Source organism: Hemicordylus capensis, chromosome 3 (genome assembly GCF_027244095.1).
Source record: "Hemicordylus capensis ecotype Gifberg chromosome 3, rHemCap1.1.pri, whole genome shotgun sequence".
NCBI classification, from domain to species: domain Eukaryota; kingdom Metazoa; phylum Chordata; class Lepidosauria; order Squamata; family Cordylidae; genus Hemicordylus; species Hemicordylus capensis.
Window position 1 is genome coordinate 193,061,880 of NC_069659.1, and position 17,522 is coordinate 193,079,401.

At 43.4% G+C, this 17,522-nt stretch overlaps 1 protein-coding gene across 7 annotated transcripts in view; it reads left to right on the forward strand.

Annotated features, from left to right (window-relative positions):
• C3H10orf71 (chromosome 3 C10orf71 homolog) overlaps positions 1–17,522 on the forward strand; it is a 50,266-nt gene that overhangs the window by 7,091 nt on the left and 25,653 nt on the right. For 5 of the 7 annotated variants that reach the window (XR_008319425.1, XM_053309314.1, XM_053309313.1 and 2 more), the window contains one exon: positions 15,095–15,238. The gene's annotated coding sequence lies outside the window, so the exon portion shown is untranslated. Of the gene's footprint in view, positions 1–11,621; positions 11,839–13,729; positions 13,824–15,094; positions 15,239–17,522 lie in introns of those variants that run through there. The other 2 variants (XM_053309315.1, XM_053309316.1) reach the window with 2 other exon arrangements.

Consider the following 17,522-nt stretch of genomic DNA (forward strand, 5'->3'; position numbering starts at 1 on the left):
GCCAGATCTCTAAAAATCAGGAAAACTATCTTTCCTGTGAATGGATTTGTTTTCTCCAATGACTCAAACTAATTCTGCAATCAAATGTAAAAAGATTAAGGCTGTGATCTGATGTTTATTTACTCAGGAGCAAGTGCTGTTGAACTTTCTGGGGTTTATTTCTGAGTAAACATCCATAGCATGGGGTTGTTCAATCTGTCAGATGCATTAAAAGTAATTGTTACTAAATATGGACAGGGCTGCAATATCTGATGGCTTGATCAAGTTCTAATAGAAAATGCCCCTTCATAAATATCAGACGTGTTTGATACTGAGGTGTGAAGAATGCTGTTTGGCACATAATATGTTTCCAGACATTTTTTTCAAATATGTTTCCACAATATGTTTTCAACAGGGTTTCCAGACAGTCTAATGTCAGCAAAAAGTAAATTAAATGCCCAAGCAATACTGTGAGGCTAGAAAAGCATTTGGCTAGGACTAGTAACGCCTAGGATTAGGCTAGGACTATAGTTATACCAAAGAAAAGCATCTTCAATAACCTGGACATTTTAGATGCAGTTATCAAGAGAGTTCCCCTGTTGTGTGTGTGAACTGTGTATCATTCCCAGTTGTAATATACAAGTATAAGATGATTTGTAACATCCAAGTGATTGAATTCTTCCTAATAGAAGAATAATCAGAGCAGAAGAAAGATTTTGCTTCTTTATGCAGCAAAGGAAAAGTGAATTGTGTTTTCATGTTACCTAAGCTCTATTTCTCATGCCTACAGCTCAGCTTGGGGTTGCAATAACACTGCTTGGAGTGTAATATTCTATTGTGCTAATCCATAAAACTCATGAGAAACTAAGAAATAACTTTTGGGCTCAGACCCAGTACTCAGTATCCAATGGTCAGGCCCACCAACCTGTGAATACAATCCTAGGCTTGTTGAATTATCTGAATTCAGACTAGTCTGAGGGACAAGGGTAAGGCCTAGGAGCTAATGGATAGTGTCTTATAGGCCAGGGTGGGGCGTGGGGTGGAGTCCAGTAGGATGGAGACAGGGCAACATCAACAGCACAAAACCTGGTTATGCCTGGTGACCCAGGGTGGAATTTGGTGAAGAAATGACTAATACCAAAATCTCTATTCAAATCTCTATTCAAAGGAGAAAATGTGTCCCCTTGGTTCTGATGAGACGGCTTACATTTGGAACTTTGGACCCCCAAGTACAAGTGATTCCAAGTACAAGTGATTCCCTCTATACTGGCATGGCACTATATGAGGTCCTAAGTGTTTATGCATTTTACCTTGTTTTAGAAGCACTACTCTCTCCATTCCCACAGCCATGACTAGGCTTGATGCTCTGCACAACCTTTTACTTCCTCTGGAACCTGTGCTCCATGGTTACCACTGCCACGTTTTAGGCTTTGGCAGATTATTGCCTGTTGCTGCCATCAGCAACAGGTCTCAGCAGCATCAGCCCCACCACCAAACTAGTACAACACACAACACACTGCTTGGTGCTGCTCCCTCTAGCCTTGGACTTCAGGAATGTGCATTATGCTTTCTGGTATGGAAGCTCCAATATCTCAGAAAAATGCCAGGCTGAGAGTCATTCTGGCAACATTGGTTAGCCAGACTTCTTTTCTCAGGAAAACTTCCAAGCAAATTTAAAATATAACCATCTCCTCTCAGACCCTATGGGTCTGATCTGAAGCTATTACAGGGGTGTAGCTATAATGGCATGGTGGTGGGATGTCCCTGGGTCCTGCCAAGGGATGGGACAACAGCTGGGTGACATCTTGCTCTTTGCTCTCTCCCTCACACATCTTTAAAGAGTAAGGCAGTTGGGTCAGGGGCCCATCTACTTTTTGTCCCAGGTGGGCCCACTCCAACCTTGCTATGGCCCTGAATATCAAGATTCTTCACCTTTTTACATCTGTGGGAACTTTTACCACTCTAGAATGCAAATACTAAATTATGAACTAGAAGAATGAGATTAGACAAATTCTGATGTCCGTTAAAATCGGGTATTTTTGCTCCTGCACAGTTCCACACGGTTTATGATGCGGGCCTTCTTAAGAAGAGTGCTCATAATTAGCATATACCTTGGCCTACCTTCCTTGAAGAGCTGGTTGGCAAAATACTTGCGAGGAGAAACGATCTGCCAAAGTTGAAGGTTATGGCAGGGACTGAGGAAGAAATAGTTGAATCCTTGGAGCATGGGCCAGAGCCTTGGAAACTGAACACCGTGTCATGTTCCTCCATCTGCTTCCCTGCGCTGTTAGTGTCTTGTGTGGACTTTCATTATGTCTGCCTTCATATTAACTAGTTAAGGGATGATCAGAAGGAAGCATTGGCACTAGTCTTGTTTTCTGTTCCTGTATGGTCTGTGTCTTTAGACTGTATGTGTTCCTTTCTGTACAAACAGAGGTCCTGCTCTACACATTTTATATAGATGTTGTGCTTCATCAGACTGATCTCAGTCTTGTTTCCAAGGTATCCAGCTGTGGGATAAAATATTCCATGGCAGAAATGGTACATACTTTGAAGCATACCCTATTAATAATGGCCTCTTATACATGCATGCTAAATATGCAGCCCCTGGGTATGTTGGTATGGGTGTGACTAACAGACACGGTCCCACTCACTCCCCCTTGTATGTTGAGGGTATGTGTCATGTACCCTAGGGCAAGGATGAAGATTGAGCATGCAGGTTCAAAGAACCCAGCCCCCCCCCCCAGATCCTCAGGGCCCCCCAGCTTCACCCCCTCCCTATTTTCTTCATTATCTCCCTCACTGAGGGGCCACTGGGAAGAGGGGGAGAAAATGGGCCCTTCCCTCTCCTAGCTATACTCTGCCTGCTGCATCTTTAAGATTCTGGCTTCAGCTCTTAACAGGCACTGACAATAACTTGTCAGTGTTTCTGCTTCATTTGGCCATAATTGCAGGGTAACCAAAGGAAGGGGCAAAATTATTTGTGGCAGTAGCAGGTGTAGAAATTCAGCCAGCATAGATTGAACAGCAGTAGATTAGTTATAATTATAAATAAAGCAGTTAAATTGAGCCAGGGCTTGGCTCTGGGCCTGGAACCTGTTTTGAATGTCAAATCTCAGCCCCAGAACATAGTGGTGGTAGTAATGGTGCATCTGAGTATGTGCAGAATGTTGTTCTGCCACAGCCAGTCTTAATCCACGGATGTAACTTTGCACAGAGGACATGGTTTCCAGGCAAGAGCAGGGCAGAGGGTGGCGAGAGGGAGAATGTAAGAATGTTCCAGTGTTTCTTGCAGCAGAGCTCAGGGCTCTTGGCGCCCAGGTATATGCTATAATTACTTGCACCCCCATTTCCCACTAGATCCCAGTTACTTTCTTCCATTTATTTATTTATTTTACTTACAATATTTATACCCCACCCCTACAGTACACTACTACTCGGGGTGGCTCACACCATTAGTAAAGCAGATACAATGTAAAATAGGACTAATGAAGTTAAGACAGTTAAACTTTACCAAGCTAAAAACACATTTAAAAATTACAATTATTTTTTTAAAAGTTTCAAATTAATAGTTATTTAATAAGCTAAAAACTGAGAACTATAAAAACTAAAGAACCTACCAGATAGAGGCAGTAAGTAAAACATTAAAAAGCCTATTTAAATTTCCCCTTCTGCCAAGCCCCAGTGTCCTCTTATTTCATCTGCCCAGCTCAGTCTGTCTGTCTTTCTTTAACATATTTATATACCACCCAAAACTCATGTTTCCGGGCAGCCTAGAAGTCTGAAATGGCTCTAGATCATCAGTAGTTCATCCAAATGTTTCTCCAAAACTGCCTGGAGCTGGGAGGCCACCACCCACAAAAGGTTGGAGGCAGGCCCATAGTTGCTTTACTCTGAGGGATCCAATGCAGGTTTCTTCAGAATAGGTCTAATTCTTAAGACAAGGAGGCATCCTGCCCTCCATAAGAGGAGCATTTATAACATCTACCAGGCCTTCTACAACAATCCACCTGCCAGATAGTATAAGCCATGCTGGACTTATAGGTGGTAGGACACACTATTCCAAGCAGCTTATACACATTCTCAAGAGTCACAAGCTGAAACTGATCCAGCCTAATCACATAAGAAGAGTTGCTGGACACCGCATCAGACACATAGCTGTGTGTTGGATATGGAGTTCCAGTGCATTGACCTTTTGCACCAATTATCCCAATGACCACTAGGAGCATTGGGATTCAGGTACTTAGTGAGGATCCCCTTCCTTGTCCTTCTTTATCTATGATGCCCACCCTGACTCCTCAGGTTTTTCCTGAGGAGTCAGTCCACTTCTTTTCCTCTTGGAGAGTAGATGGAAAGATCTCTTTCTCTCTCCACCTATCCATTATGTACCTCTTATGTACCCCTTCCCTGCTCACCCAATAGGTCTTTCCTATCCAAAATGTAACCTGTTTAGCTTAGATTGTGTGTTCTTTGGATAACCAAAGCAATAAAACTCTGCACTCTGCTCTGTAACTGGAGTGAGAAGCTTCCTTTGTTGACGCTTTGAAAGATTAATTACAAATTCCAATACTGTGAAGTCTGAGTCCAAGTCGGCCCCAATACAAGAGATTTTATCTGCAAAGAACTCATTAAAAATGTCACAATGGGTAATTGGTGGTTCCAAAGTCTGATTCCAGGGAGGAGAGGCACATACTAGCCCTCTCACAACTGAACAACTCTGCTGGATGATTGCAGATGCAACATGGGCAGAAAAGAATTGCTACTTTGCCACATGTATCACCTGAGCATAGATCTTCAAATGTGCTCTATGTTGTAATCTTTTGGGCTCAAGTGTAGTCTTTCTCCACTTGTGAACCTTACCACTTCAGCCCCTGTAGTTCTTCCATATACCAAGGGGCCAGGTTTGAAGTGGGTCAGAGAGGACGCTTAGGTGTGATAATGTCTTCTGCTCCGGTGAGTTTGCTGTTTTAATAATCCACCAGGGCATCAACAGGATCACCAGCAGAGCTAACACTAAATCCTTCCAAGGCTTCTTGGAATACTATTGGATCCAATAATCTTCTTGCGGGGGACATCATAATATGCCCCTTACCCTTTTGAGGCAGGACATGGTTGTAAGTCCAACCTTAACCAGATGGTGTTCCGTCCATGGTTATGGGGAAATCACAGGCACCCCCACAACTACCATGACCATGAGTAAAAGAGAAAAGATCAACTACCATGAGTAAAAGATTAACTACCATGAGTAAAAGAGAAAAGATCAATCATGTGGCCAGCAACATGCGTTGGGATAGGCCCCTGTAGTGGTGGAGGACTTCAATGTTCACTTCAGGACCAATTTGTCCTGGAGTTCAGGAGTTCATAATTGGTCATGGCCACTATGAATTGCTGAGCCATTCCAGACAAATTGGTCCCAAAATGAAGTTCCCCACCACCACAACCCTGGGTGGACTCCAACACTGAGCCCTTGGGCTCAGTTAAGGTCTCCTTAGGTCAGGGTTTCTCAACGTGTGGGTCCCCAGATGTTATTGGACTTCAACTCCCCAGTGGCCTTTGGCTGGGAATTATGGGAGTTGAAGTCCAATTACATCTGGGGACCCACACGTTGAGAATCCCTGCCTTAGGTGATTGATACACCAACAGAAGTTCCAGTCTATCCCTGATCTCCAACCTTAAGTACACATATTCAATATGGTCAGACACTTCAACAGGGAAATGTTGTTCTTACAGACTTTCCACCTCCCTGCCCACATTGCCTCACCTTCACCTCAACAAAGTCCCCTGGAAAGAGAAGCTGGGACCAAACTAGGCCATCAGCCCCCCACCCCCGTCTCTGTGATACATACCAGGTCAGCCCCTTCATCCAGAATCAGATCACAGATAATTTATGGTTCATTCTGTACTGCCATGGCATTAAAAAGGAGCAAGGTGAGGCTCTGTGGGTGGTTGGCACTGCACCCCAAGCTCAATGTGCTGGCAGGACAGTTGGAAGGGGAAACAGCTAGGAGATTTCTAATTTCCCTTCCCCTGTAATGGCCTGCTGACTTGCCAACATCTATTCCCCAAAACCATCGGAATGGCTGCACTGTAATCAGCGGATACACTCCTTGTCTCCCCATCTCCAACCAAATCCAAACACATTACTACTACGAATATTTATCTACTGTTCTTCAACAAAATTCTCAAAGCGCTTTGCATAGAGTCCAGCTGTATACAATTAAGCTACCAATACCTGTGTGTAGCTGGAGCGTGAACAAATCAAACCAGGATGAGAGTCAGCAACCATACAACATACTCGGAACAGGCAAGCCATGTTAAAATATTAATAAAATACTGGCCCACATGATTAGCAAAGCAAAGTTGGCATTGCCAATTGCCTGGCGTTGCTGTACCACAGGCAGCCATGTTGGTGTGTGCAGGAGGGCAGCAACTTTAAACAGTGCTCCCATAGTTGTGCAGTGCTACTTCCATCAGAAACAATGTAACTGCTGCATAACTGTGGGCTCACTGTTTTGAGTAGTTATACAACTGCCCTCTTGTGCAATGCCACTGGGGCTGCCTGCACTGTGCACAGCAGCATCGTCCAATCATTGTGTTGCATTGCCCACCATGTGGGCCACAATTCGTGCCAATTAAATGAAGATTTAACACTGATGCCCAAATGTTGTAACTGTGATCTAAATAAATCAAGCAGGTCCATGCACCAAGCAGCTCCTTCCAACTCCATCCTAAAGTAAAGAAGTTGTGCCGTCGAGTCGGTGTCAACTGCTGGTGACCACAGAGCCTTGTGGTTTTCTTTGGTAGAATATAGGAGGGGTTTACCTTTGCCATGTCCCACTCAGTATATGTTGCCTTTCAGCATCTTCCTCTATTGTTGCTGCACAATTGTTTCCCATAGTAACACCATGGGAAACATACCAGCGGAGATTTTAACCGGCAACCTCTTGCTCGCTAGGCAAGTTACTTCCCTGATGCACCATTAGTTACTTCCCTGCTCACCCCTAAAAAAGCTTTCAGCATTTGAAATATTTTTCTGTAGAAAGAGATTTTGCCCTTGAAACTGAAGTTGTGCCTGGCAGGTTAACCCATTATGCCTAGATAAGACAATTAGAAAGCTCTAGAGAGGTGCTTCTGGAAAATTTGTGACATTACTGTAAAGCATGTTTCTTTCCTCAATGAAGATGGTGCATGGATGGAATACTAAAGAGAATATTGACTACAGATTTGAAATATGATATGACACAGGAGAGCATGCCGTATATAAAGCTTCAGCTGTTAAGACAGGTGGACACCAGTGACATTGTGCAAGACTTCCTGTCGTGAGCTGGGTTCATGTTTGAATTGGCCTTTCTTTAGGGGACAGCCATATCTTCGGAGCAATGGCTTCGTAGGTCCAGTGCTTGGCGTAGGTTACTTCTGGTATTCGAGCAGAACCAAGAGAAAAGCAGATGAAATTTAAAAATATGGCAAGATATGAATGAGTGAGGGTTCAGCTCCCCCTCCCAATATCAACCTTTTATAAAAATTAGACCCCACTCACCCCACTTTATGAGTGCCCAGGAAAGACACAAACATAATCAAATCTGGCTGCCCATCATATTCAGCCTCATAAACTAGCTTAAACGTCTGCACAGTTATGCTGTATGTTCCATTTTTTTTAAAGCAAGAAGATTTTCTGCTTAGTGTAGTCCTAGCAGTACCTAGATCCCACTAGCAGTACTATAGTATCTTGACAGTTTAACAGATCTTTTGGGGAAGCAAGTACTGCTCTAAGCCTTTTTGTCATGTCTTTTAAATGGGAAATGTGTATTTCCCAGTGCTGAAAAAAAAGGTTAGGGTATCCATTAACCTCATTTAGAGGGAGGGGTATTTAGGCAGGCTAGGTGCCGTTGAACCACTGGGTTCACCCTCAAGCCCGGTGGTTGGCACAGTCGATGGAAACCGGGCTGGGCTCCCTTAGCCATCGATCGTGAGAATAGCCCTAATGAGTGTCTGGCCTACACAGCTACATGGATGAATGGGGGAAAATTTGAACACAGGTCTCCTGAATCCTAGTCTTAACATTCTATCCACTACATCTATTTGCCACTCTTGTGTGGGGTACTGATTACGGAGAAATCTTATGCAGGAGAAAAGTGAAATCCAAATCCTTATTTTACCTGTGAAGCAAAATAGTGGGGAAGAGAGTACTGAAAAAATGAAGAAAGCATGAAAAAGTCTAATTACCAAAGTGGGGGGAGGCTGTAGGTTTGGCCCCTGGATGGCCCTCTTTTCTAACAACATTCCTTCATGAGTCTGTTCATTTATATTATTCTAATTGATGGGAGGAAGGGAGAACGATAGATATTATTACCAAACAGTGATAATGGTGGTGGCCTCCCAGCTCCAGGTGGTCTAGGAGAAAACTGTTTTAGACCCATTTCAAACTGACTTTTGGGTGGACTATGGGGTTGAGTCTGCCATGGTCAGCCTGATTGATGGTCTCCAATTGAGAATTGACAGAGGGAGTGTGACTCTGTCTGTCCTTTTGGATCTCTCAGCGGCCTTCGATACTATTGACATCCTTCTGGAACATCTGAGTTGATTGCTGGTGGGACTGCTTTGCAGGTGGCACTGTTTGCAGTGGTTCCACTCCAATGTCACAGGCAGATTCCAGATGGTGTTTCTTGGAGACTGTTGTTCTTCAGCATCTGAACTTTCATATGGTGTCCCTCAGGGGCTTCATAGATCATCAAGAGATTTGGTGCTGCATGTTATCAATATGCTGATCATATCCAAATCTATTTCTGCAAAGAGTAAGAGCCACACTGGCTGCTGATAAGTTTCCAGGCAAAATAAAAGGTGCTAGCTATTCCCTATAAAGCCCTAAAAAGCCCTGGGTAAAGAGAACAGCCCTGGGTAACGAGAACATCATCTGGGTAAACAGAACGTCCTGGATAAAGAGAATGTCCTCCATCATGAGCCCTGTTGTCCGTTAATGAGCCCTATTGCCCAAACCACTAGAGAGTTTCATCTGTGGTTGCTACCAACACGTCTGTGGGCCACTGTGGGCCATCCCCCCCCATTTCTGGTTGAGACGAAATATCCTCTCTTGTTCTCTTTCTATTTGAATGCCAAGATAGTAGGAGATGCTCCCAAGTTGCTTCACCTATTTGCTTGTTCAGGTGCTGAACAACCTCCATGGCTGTCTTGTTTGTCCTCATATGCAATGATCAAGTCATCGACATGACAGGATGTAAGTCCATCTATAATCTCTGAATCTTGAGTAAAGACAGGGGTCAACTTCTGTAAACCCCAGTTGATTTAGCTTTTCATTCCATGTTCTAGCAGCTTGCTTTAAGCCACAGATGCTCTTTTGAAATTTGCACACAAGCCCCTCTTTTTCAAGTTCTTCAAAGCCTGGTGGTTGCTGCATATAGATGGTCAAAGTGCATCTTTCTGGATGCTGCTATGCTGGGTAGTGTCCTGATGGAAATGTGTTTCATGACTGGTGCAAATGTCTCATCGTAGTCCTCACCATATATGTGGGAATATCCTTTGTCTTTGCCTTGTAGCACTGTACATCCTCTTCTACATCTTGTTTGATTTTAAAGACTCACTTGCAGCCTACAGTCTTTCTTCCAGCAGGTAGTTCCACAAGTGTCAATTACTTGCTCTTGTGCAGAGATTCAGTTGATTACGGAGCTTTCCGTAAGCTTCTGCAGCTTTCCTCCATTTTTCTCAGCTTTGTGGTTGGCACCTTTTCAACATCTTGTCATTACCACAAAGATCACTGTGAATCAAGTCAGGGGTTGCTGTGACTCTTTCTCCTCTCTTTTATGAAAGGTAGGCTTCACAGGTTTAGCACGAAGGCAGCAGTCACATTTGGATGCAGCCTTTCTGCATGGCTGTACTTTAAAGTCTTTAATTCTCCCTTTGCAAGTTCATGAGTTCCTTTAATATTAACATGAGCAAGGCAATGGTGCCAAAGTAGGTCACATGACTTGTGATTGCACCCTGTTGCTAGATTTGCTCTCTCTACAGAGTCCAAATCAAACAACCCCTTCTCTTTTAGTGTTGTGGCCGTAATCAAATCATTTCAATTTGTAATATAATAATGCTTGTATATGAACTCAACTCCATTTTCATAGGAATCAAATTATTCTCCAGTGATGGCACAAATAATGCCTCCTTAATAGTAACATGCATGCACTGTCCATCTGGTAGCTTACAATGCACTTTGACAACACCTCTTCACTTCGACCATCTGAGAGACAAATGGGAACTCTGTATCAAATGTCTTTATCCAATTCTATAAACAGTTCAATATCTTTAAAAAAAGATTCTGTTGCTCCAGAATCTATGCAGAAAACATTTTTGTTTGTTTCAATCAGGGTATTATAAACTTTAAGTTTAAGAAAGCCCTTCATGTACTTCTGTTTATGAGAATCTCCTTTCGGTGTGGAATTATGATGGCTTGTAGCTTCAGGAATCTTAACCCTCTGTCTCTCCTTTGGCCTTGCCTCTGCCAGCAGCAGCTTTCCCAGGCATATCAGGGCAATTAGCATACGGATGGTTCTTGCTTCTGCACAGAAAACAACTTTGTTCTGTGTTCTCTGAGTGAGATGCTGTACCATGAGCTGAAGTAGGAAAAGCCCTTTCTTGCTTTCTACGAAAATGTTCAGCCAAGCACCCAGAGATATATTTTAAATTTAAAGATGCAGCTGAAGCTTTAATTGCCAATTTAAGGGCTTGATAACTTTTTGGCAATGAGTTTAAAATGAATCCCACGATTGTAGCCTCACTGTGGTCTGTCTCCAAGTCTTTAAGCTGTTTTCCCAGATCCTGAATTTGCCTTATATGCTCAGCGGGATTTTGTCTCTCATTTAGCTTCAAGTCACAGAGCTTTTGAATCAGAAATAATGTATCACTGGGCCTCCTGCAATTATAAATCTCTCCTGGCCTTTTCCAAACTTCACTGGCCAATTCCACAGCCGTAAAATGATTATATATTTTGGACTAAGTCTAAGAGTTTTTTTGTTTTGAGAATCTCAAAGCTTTCTTGCATCTGTTTGTTGCTCACTGTTGAGTCCTTGGCTCATCAGATAGGATTTTATCTCAAATGACCAGTCACTGTAGTTTGAACCTCGGAATGTTGAGGCTAGTCTGGCAGAAATCCATGCTGTCCCTTTGTTATTTAAGCTATGCTTTTATCAGACTGAGATCAGTCTGATAAATCAGACTGGAGTCCCAAAAGCCCTGTTAGGGGTTGGGCCAGGCCGGGCAGTCTGGTACAAAATAGGGCTGCAAGATTAAGACAGGGTTGGCATTTTCTTCCTCTTCCCTCTCTGCATCTTGTTCCCTTTCTCCTGGGCAGTCTGGAGAGAAAGTCAGGATGGCAAGAGGGTTAACACTAAAGCACTAAAGGCTAACACTAGCACTTTGAACTGGACCTAGAAACAACAACAATAAATAATAAAAAATTTAGTTATTAGCTGGCCCATAACAAATTGTTCTCTGGGTGGATAACAACAGAGGATTAAAACATATAATAAAAACACATAACACATTAAATCATAACAGACCACCAACCAACCGTCTGTCTTGTCTGGATTGAGTCTCAGCTTATTCACCCTCATCCTCACCCTCATTACTGCATCCAGGAACCGATTCAGGACAGTCACTGCTTCACCTGCGTCTTATGAAAAAGAGAGATACAACTGAGTGCAATCTGCATATTGATGACATCTCAAGCCAGATCTCCTGATGACCTCTCCCAGAGGTTTCATATAGATGTTAAACAGCATGGGGAAAGAATGGAACCTTGTGGCACCCCAAAGCACAACTGCCAAGCACCACCTTTTGGGAATGGGCCTTGAGGTAGGAGTGGAACCATCTCCAAACAGTGCCTCCCACACCCAACTCAGCCAGCCTATCAAAAAAGATACCATGGTATAGAAAGCCACTAAGAGATCCAAGAGAATTAATAGGTTTTGCACTTCCCCTGTCTTTTTTCTCTCTGCATCGGCCATCCCACAGGGTGTCCAAAGAAGGTTCAGTTCCAAAGCCAGGCCTGTAGCCTGACTGAAATGGATCTAGATAGTCCATTTCCTCTAAGAGAGTCTGGTGCTGATCAGTCATTACACGCTCAAGTACCTTGTGAAGGAAGGGAATATTGGCCACAGGCCTCTAGTTGTTTACATCCTCTGGTCCAGTCAGGGTTTCTTTAGGAGTGGTCAAATAATAGCTTGGAGCAATGGAGCTGGGACCATGCCCTCTCTCATTTAGAACCTGCTGGACCCAGCTAAAAATCCTCTCCTTATTTGATTTAATAAGAAGGGCAAGTGGCCAACGTGCGTGCATGTGTGAGCTATGTGGCCACTTCTCTTGCGACAACAACCGGGGTGCAGGGAGGGACGCTATAGTTATCCGCGGCCACTTTTTATGAGAGTGCTGGTGCGGGGGAAAGGGGTGGGGTGCAGACTAGCAGGTAGGCAGTGCCTCCCCTGCCCCTTAAAGGAGGGAGGCCCACAAGTAGCCAGCCTGGCTAGACTCTCAACTGATCACTAGGCAAGGCTTCCCCTGGAACTTTTACACACATGACTTTTAGCTTGAATCTGTTCTGGAACGGAGGGTGATAGTTCACATATCAGCCAATCAATCAATCCCTTATTATGGTCAGAGACCAGCATAAAATTAATACGTTAAAAATTACATGTTATATGATGTTGTTATGATGATATGATGGTACATAACTTGACAAATCTAAAATTAAAGATGATTACATTTTAAAAAGCAAGTTAAAATACATATTAGTACATAACATCAAAAGACTAAAACTAAGAATGATTGCAGAATAAGAAGTAAAATAGATAGAATATACTCATTAAAACTAAATAAGCAAAAAACCTAAAATTAATAAAGCTAAAATAGATAAAATAATGATAGAAATGCCGAGGGGAAAAATAAGGGGAGTATAAAATTGTAAAAGTCCAGACTTAAAATTATACAAAGCAATAAAAAGAGGAAAATATCAGCCAGATTTACCCTGAAATTGCAGTGGGACCCGTTTACACACAATTTTGTTTTTTTTCCCAAATTAGGGCTGCACATCCTAGCTTAGCCTGAATGCTGAATTTCGTCTGGGGTTAAAAATTCCTCCATTTTAGTGGCATTGGGGAGGGGAATGAGGCTTCTGGTATGCCCCAATACTTTTCCACAATGTGTAGAGGGGCCATTGTCAATAAACTGGCTTTTTTCAAAACACGTACTTTCATGTGGTGTTGTTGTTTTAATTGCTGGGTGGATTTGTGGAATGCCAAGAGTCAGCAGAGGGCGCTGCTTGGCAACTTGTCTTGCTGGTCTTCTGCAAGGAAGGTGAATTTGACAGCTGTGTTCCTTATTGTCTGCTCTAGTGGCAGCAAGCTGGGCAGAGCAACACCTCCTTGTGGGTTTTTCGAGTCTCTGTCCATCGCATAGAAGGAGTTGCAGCATTATCTGAGCACGCTGAGGTTGCTTGATGCAACTACACACAATTGCTGCGCTCGTGACACTAGTGTATCTCCCTCTCCCTGCCTCTCCTTCCCTGCCCCCCCTTCCCTTAATGTACCACCTTCATTCATTCTGCTCCTGTAACAGTAAAATAGGTTTTTCTTGTCTCAAGAGGCTTCTCTTTCACTCCCAAGCACACTCCAAACCTTCCAACACTTGCAGTTTTTAATAAACTTCTCCTTCTCTGCTTTTCTGGAGCAAGGGAGTGGAACCCAGAAGAGATGCGCAGATGACAGATGACAGACAAATCGAACCATCGAACCAAACCAGTTCAAATTCAAACCGGTTTGCACATCCCTAATCATCACTCCAAGGTCCCTGGCATAAGTGTTGGGTATTGTGAATCATAGATACATAAGCCCTATTGTCACTGTAATCTTTATGCATTCATCAGATACATAGAAGGGATTAGGATCCTGTTGGCTGGCCCTGGACTTGACCTCCAGGTGTCCGGCCAAAGGTGCGAATGGTACAACCGGTCTCACAATCAGGAACTCTGGTGCAGTCAGGTTTCCCAGTCACACCAAGGGCTCTTCCAAACAGTTATATATTCCAGCTTCAGCACAAATTATGTCAACTAGCCGACCCACACAGTGCATCTGTGCACTCTTTGGGGCCAGCTGTTCCCGCCCTCCCTCCTGCCCCACTCCCCCTCCCCCTCCCTCCCTCCTACCCCTCTCTTGCCCCCTCCCCCTCCCCCTCCCTCCTGCCTCACTCCCTCTTGCCCTCCCTCGTCCTCCCCTCTCACACTCCTTCCCCCCTCCTGCCCCACTCTCTCCTGCCCCCTCCCCCTCCCTCCTGCCCCACTCTCTTTTGTCTCCCCTCCTCCTCCCTCCCCCTCTACCCGCACTGAGCATTTAACAGCCGTGGGCAGCAGGGGCACTGCCACAGGCCCTTCTTACCGGGCGGCCGAAAGGGCCCCCGCTGCTGCCGTTCCTCCTCCCGGGCAGTGAACAGGTAAGTCTGTTTCTGTAAGGCCTGTTTCCCTCCCGCCCAGGCCTCCAATGGGCGCCTCACCTCCGAGTCGGGCCCACTGACGACCAATCCTCCTGGGCACGCCTCAGCCAATTAGGCGCCTCTGCCAACCAGCTAATCAGCTGGGTGCCGGGACTCAGATTCCAAGGCACACCCAGGAGAATTAGATAGATAGATAGATAGATAGATAGATAGATAGATAGATAGATAGATAGATAATATGAGAAATCCACATGACGTACAAAGTCATTACATAACACCACCTGCTGGCAATCTGTGGCAATAAACTGCCTTTTCAAACTCCTTTTATTCTTACAGGGTGGGTGGGGGAGCAATTTATTCACGGACTGCAGCATATGGCCAACAGATGTGTGTATATGTAGAGTCCGGGGCAGCCAGTATGGTCCTATTCCCCCTCCACATTTTAGTGAACATGTAAAGTCGAGCTCATCAAAGTATAGACATGTGATGCCCTTTTGCAAAGGGGGCTGATTGCTTTAAAAACTGATACAAAAGTTTTGTGTCTGAGAGAGAGAGTAATCACACTAATCATACTTGCATTCTTGCAAATGTATCAGGATTTTATTTATTTATTTCTTTTAAATTGCAGAGTAAAGAATCTAAAGAAATATGACTACTGAAAACATTTCATAGAGATATTTCGAATTGTCACTAAAGATGGGTCACAAAGAGGGCAAATATAAGCCTAAGACATCCAAAATGGGTGCCTCTACAGCATCTGCTAACATAGCAGGTAAGAATAACCTAGTTATAAACATGAGACTGTATAATTACTCTTTTAAAAATTTATTTAGTTAGCTTAGTTATTTATTTCAAGTCACATTTTCCAGCAGCTTAGGTTAAAAGAAACATTAGAAGCAACAATAATATACAATTTAAAAATGAAATAAACTACTAAAAATATGAGCAGCTTTAAAAAGCAGCAGAATACAGGAGAACTCCATTATTTGTGTGGTTCTGTTTTGTGTGTGGGTGCAGGTGGGCACAGATAGTGAAACTGAGGATAAAGGACCATTTATGTCAATGGAAATTGTGGGGTTAGTTTCCTGCACTCCAAATGGCAGCCAGAAATGACCTCCTAGGTCACCTCCAACCCATGGATATTTGAGTTCAACCCCCTTTTTGCCACTTTCCCCCTTGTATACTGAAGTCGGGTGTTCACACAAAACCATGGATTGGGCCTGCGAATAGCGAGCTTTACCTGTACAGTGAAAACAGCAAAGTCAATCTTAAAATGCCTTCTGGAATAAAAAAATATATTTTGCCTGACGAATGAAAGAGCTGCAAGCAGGGCAGGGCTCCCTGAATTTAATCTATATGCTTAAACATCGACCTCTTACCCATTACCACCCAAGGAAAGAGGATCTACACTTGTTCCATCATCCAGCCATTATATACAATTAGGAAGCACTGACTGATACAAAATTAGAATACATAGTTGCACCTTGGATCTCTATCTGCCTCAGGGATCCCAAAGGCCAGTTCTCACAATCACCTCAGGGCATAGTGTTCAGCGTGGCGATACTCAGCCTGTGGTAAGGGCACATGGGCACTGTGGTAGTGTCCAATACCACCTTAAAAGGGCACTTCAGATGGTGGACCAAGGGGGCCAAGTGCCACCTCTGATAAGTAGTCTGCCCCTGGTTTCTGTTTCAGAAATCTAACATATAGGACATAGCTTAATAAATGCATTTTGTCTCTTCTGTGCCTGCCCCTCTCAATTTTTTTCTGGTGCTAGCTTAGCTGATGTAACTGGAACTTGATATAAAGCCCATGGACAGTCCCACCTCCAGCACATTCTGAAGTGGTAATGAGAACAGGCCCTAAAACAAATCATTATTTTGTTATGACTTCCTATGAATGTTGGACAGTTGCTTTCTGGTCTGCAATCGTTGCCAAACCAGGCTTATTTAGTTGCTTCCTTAAAACATATTGACCAGACATTTGAGGAAATTTCAGTGAAATATTACCCCAAGGAAGAAATGTCATTTTGGCAAAAGTCAGCTCTGCTTTCAGGTTAAATGATCACAAGTGATCCTCAGCTACTTAGATCCTCTACTACTTGGATGAAATTAGGCTTATTGGAAACTCATTTGACTTCATTTCTCTAGGCCAAACTAGAGGTGACATGAATCACCTCTGTTGCTTGACCTGTATGCTTGATTTTGTTTTTTTGTTTTACTATGAGTAGCTTTCTCACTCACTCTAACAAATCATGGCCACAGCCAGAGGCGTATCTAGGAAAAATTGCGCCTAGGGCAAGCACTGAAATTGTGCCCCCTGTCCAAACATCTTTAAGATAACTTTACCATAATATCAGCTCAAAAATACAAGTCAAGCTCGTTAATCTTTTACTATTTCAAAAACTATTTAGCAGTGGACATAGCCAGACCAAAAAATGCTGGAAAACTACATATTTCAGTATGCTGAGGCTCATGAAATACCCAAATACTATGTGGAGGTGTACTTGGAAAATTAAACAGAAGTGCCTGTCTAATTCTCTACTATGCATTGTAGCATAGCTATTACATAAGTTTTAAAAATAAATGGAGAATTTGACTTTCCCCAGATGCTCTGAAAATAATTAAAGGATACGCAGAGTAAACTGTGTCACTACTTGGAATGTATTCTAGTATTTCTGAAAGACAGTTAAAATGAGAGAAAGAGAGCAAGAAACTCCCAGTGGGCCTTCATACTCAGGATTTCACACTGCTTCACAGACAAACTCACCATTAATAGCCATATTATTAAGACATCACATTTAACACACTTATCACAAGAAGCAAAGCAAGAGCAAATGAATAAATACAATCCTAGCTCATAAGCTTAAGCTCAGTATTCACAAGCCCTGATTCTCTGTACTTAGTGTTAAACTAAATATGTGTACAGTGACTTATATTATATTTAATTTACCTGTAGCTCCTTCGGGGGGGCTTCCTAAAGGCCGTGTGTGTGGGGGGGTGTCTGCAAAGATTCCGCCTCCTCTTGCTGGCCTCTAGGGCCTCTCAGGGACCATC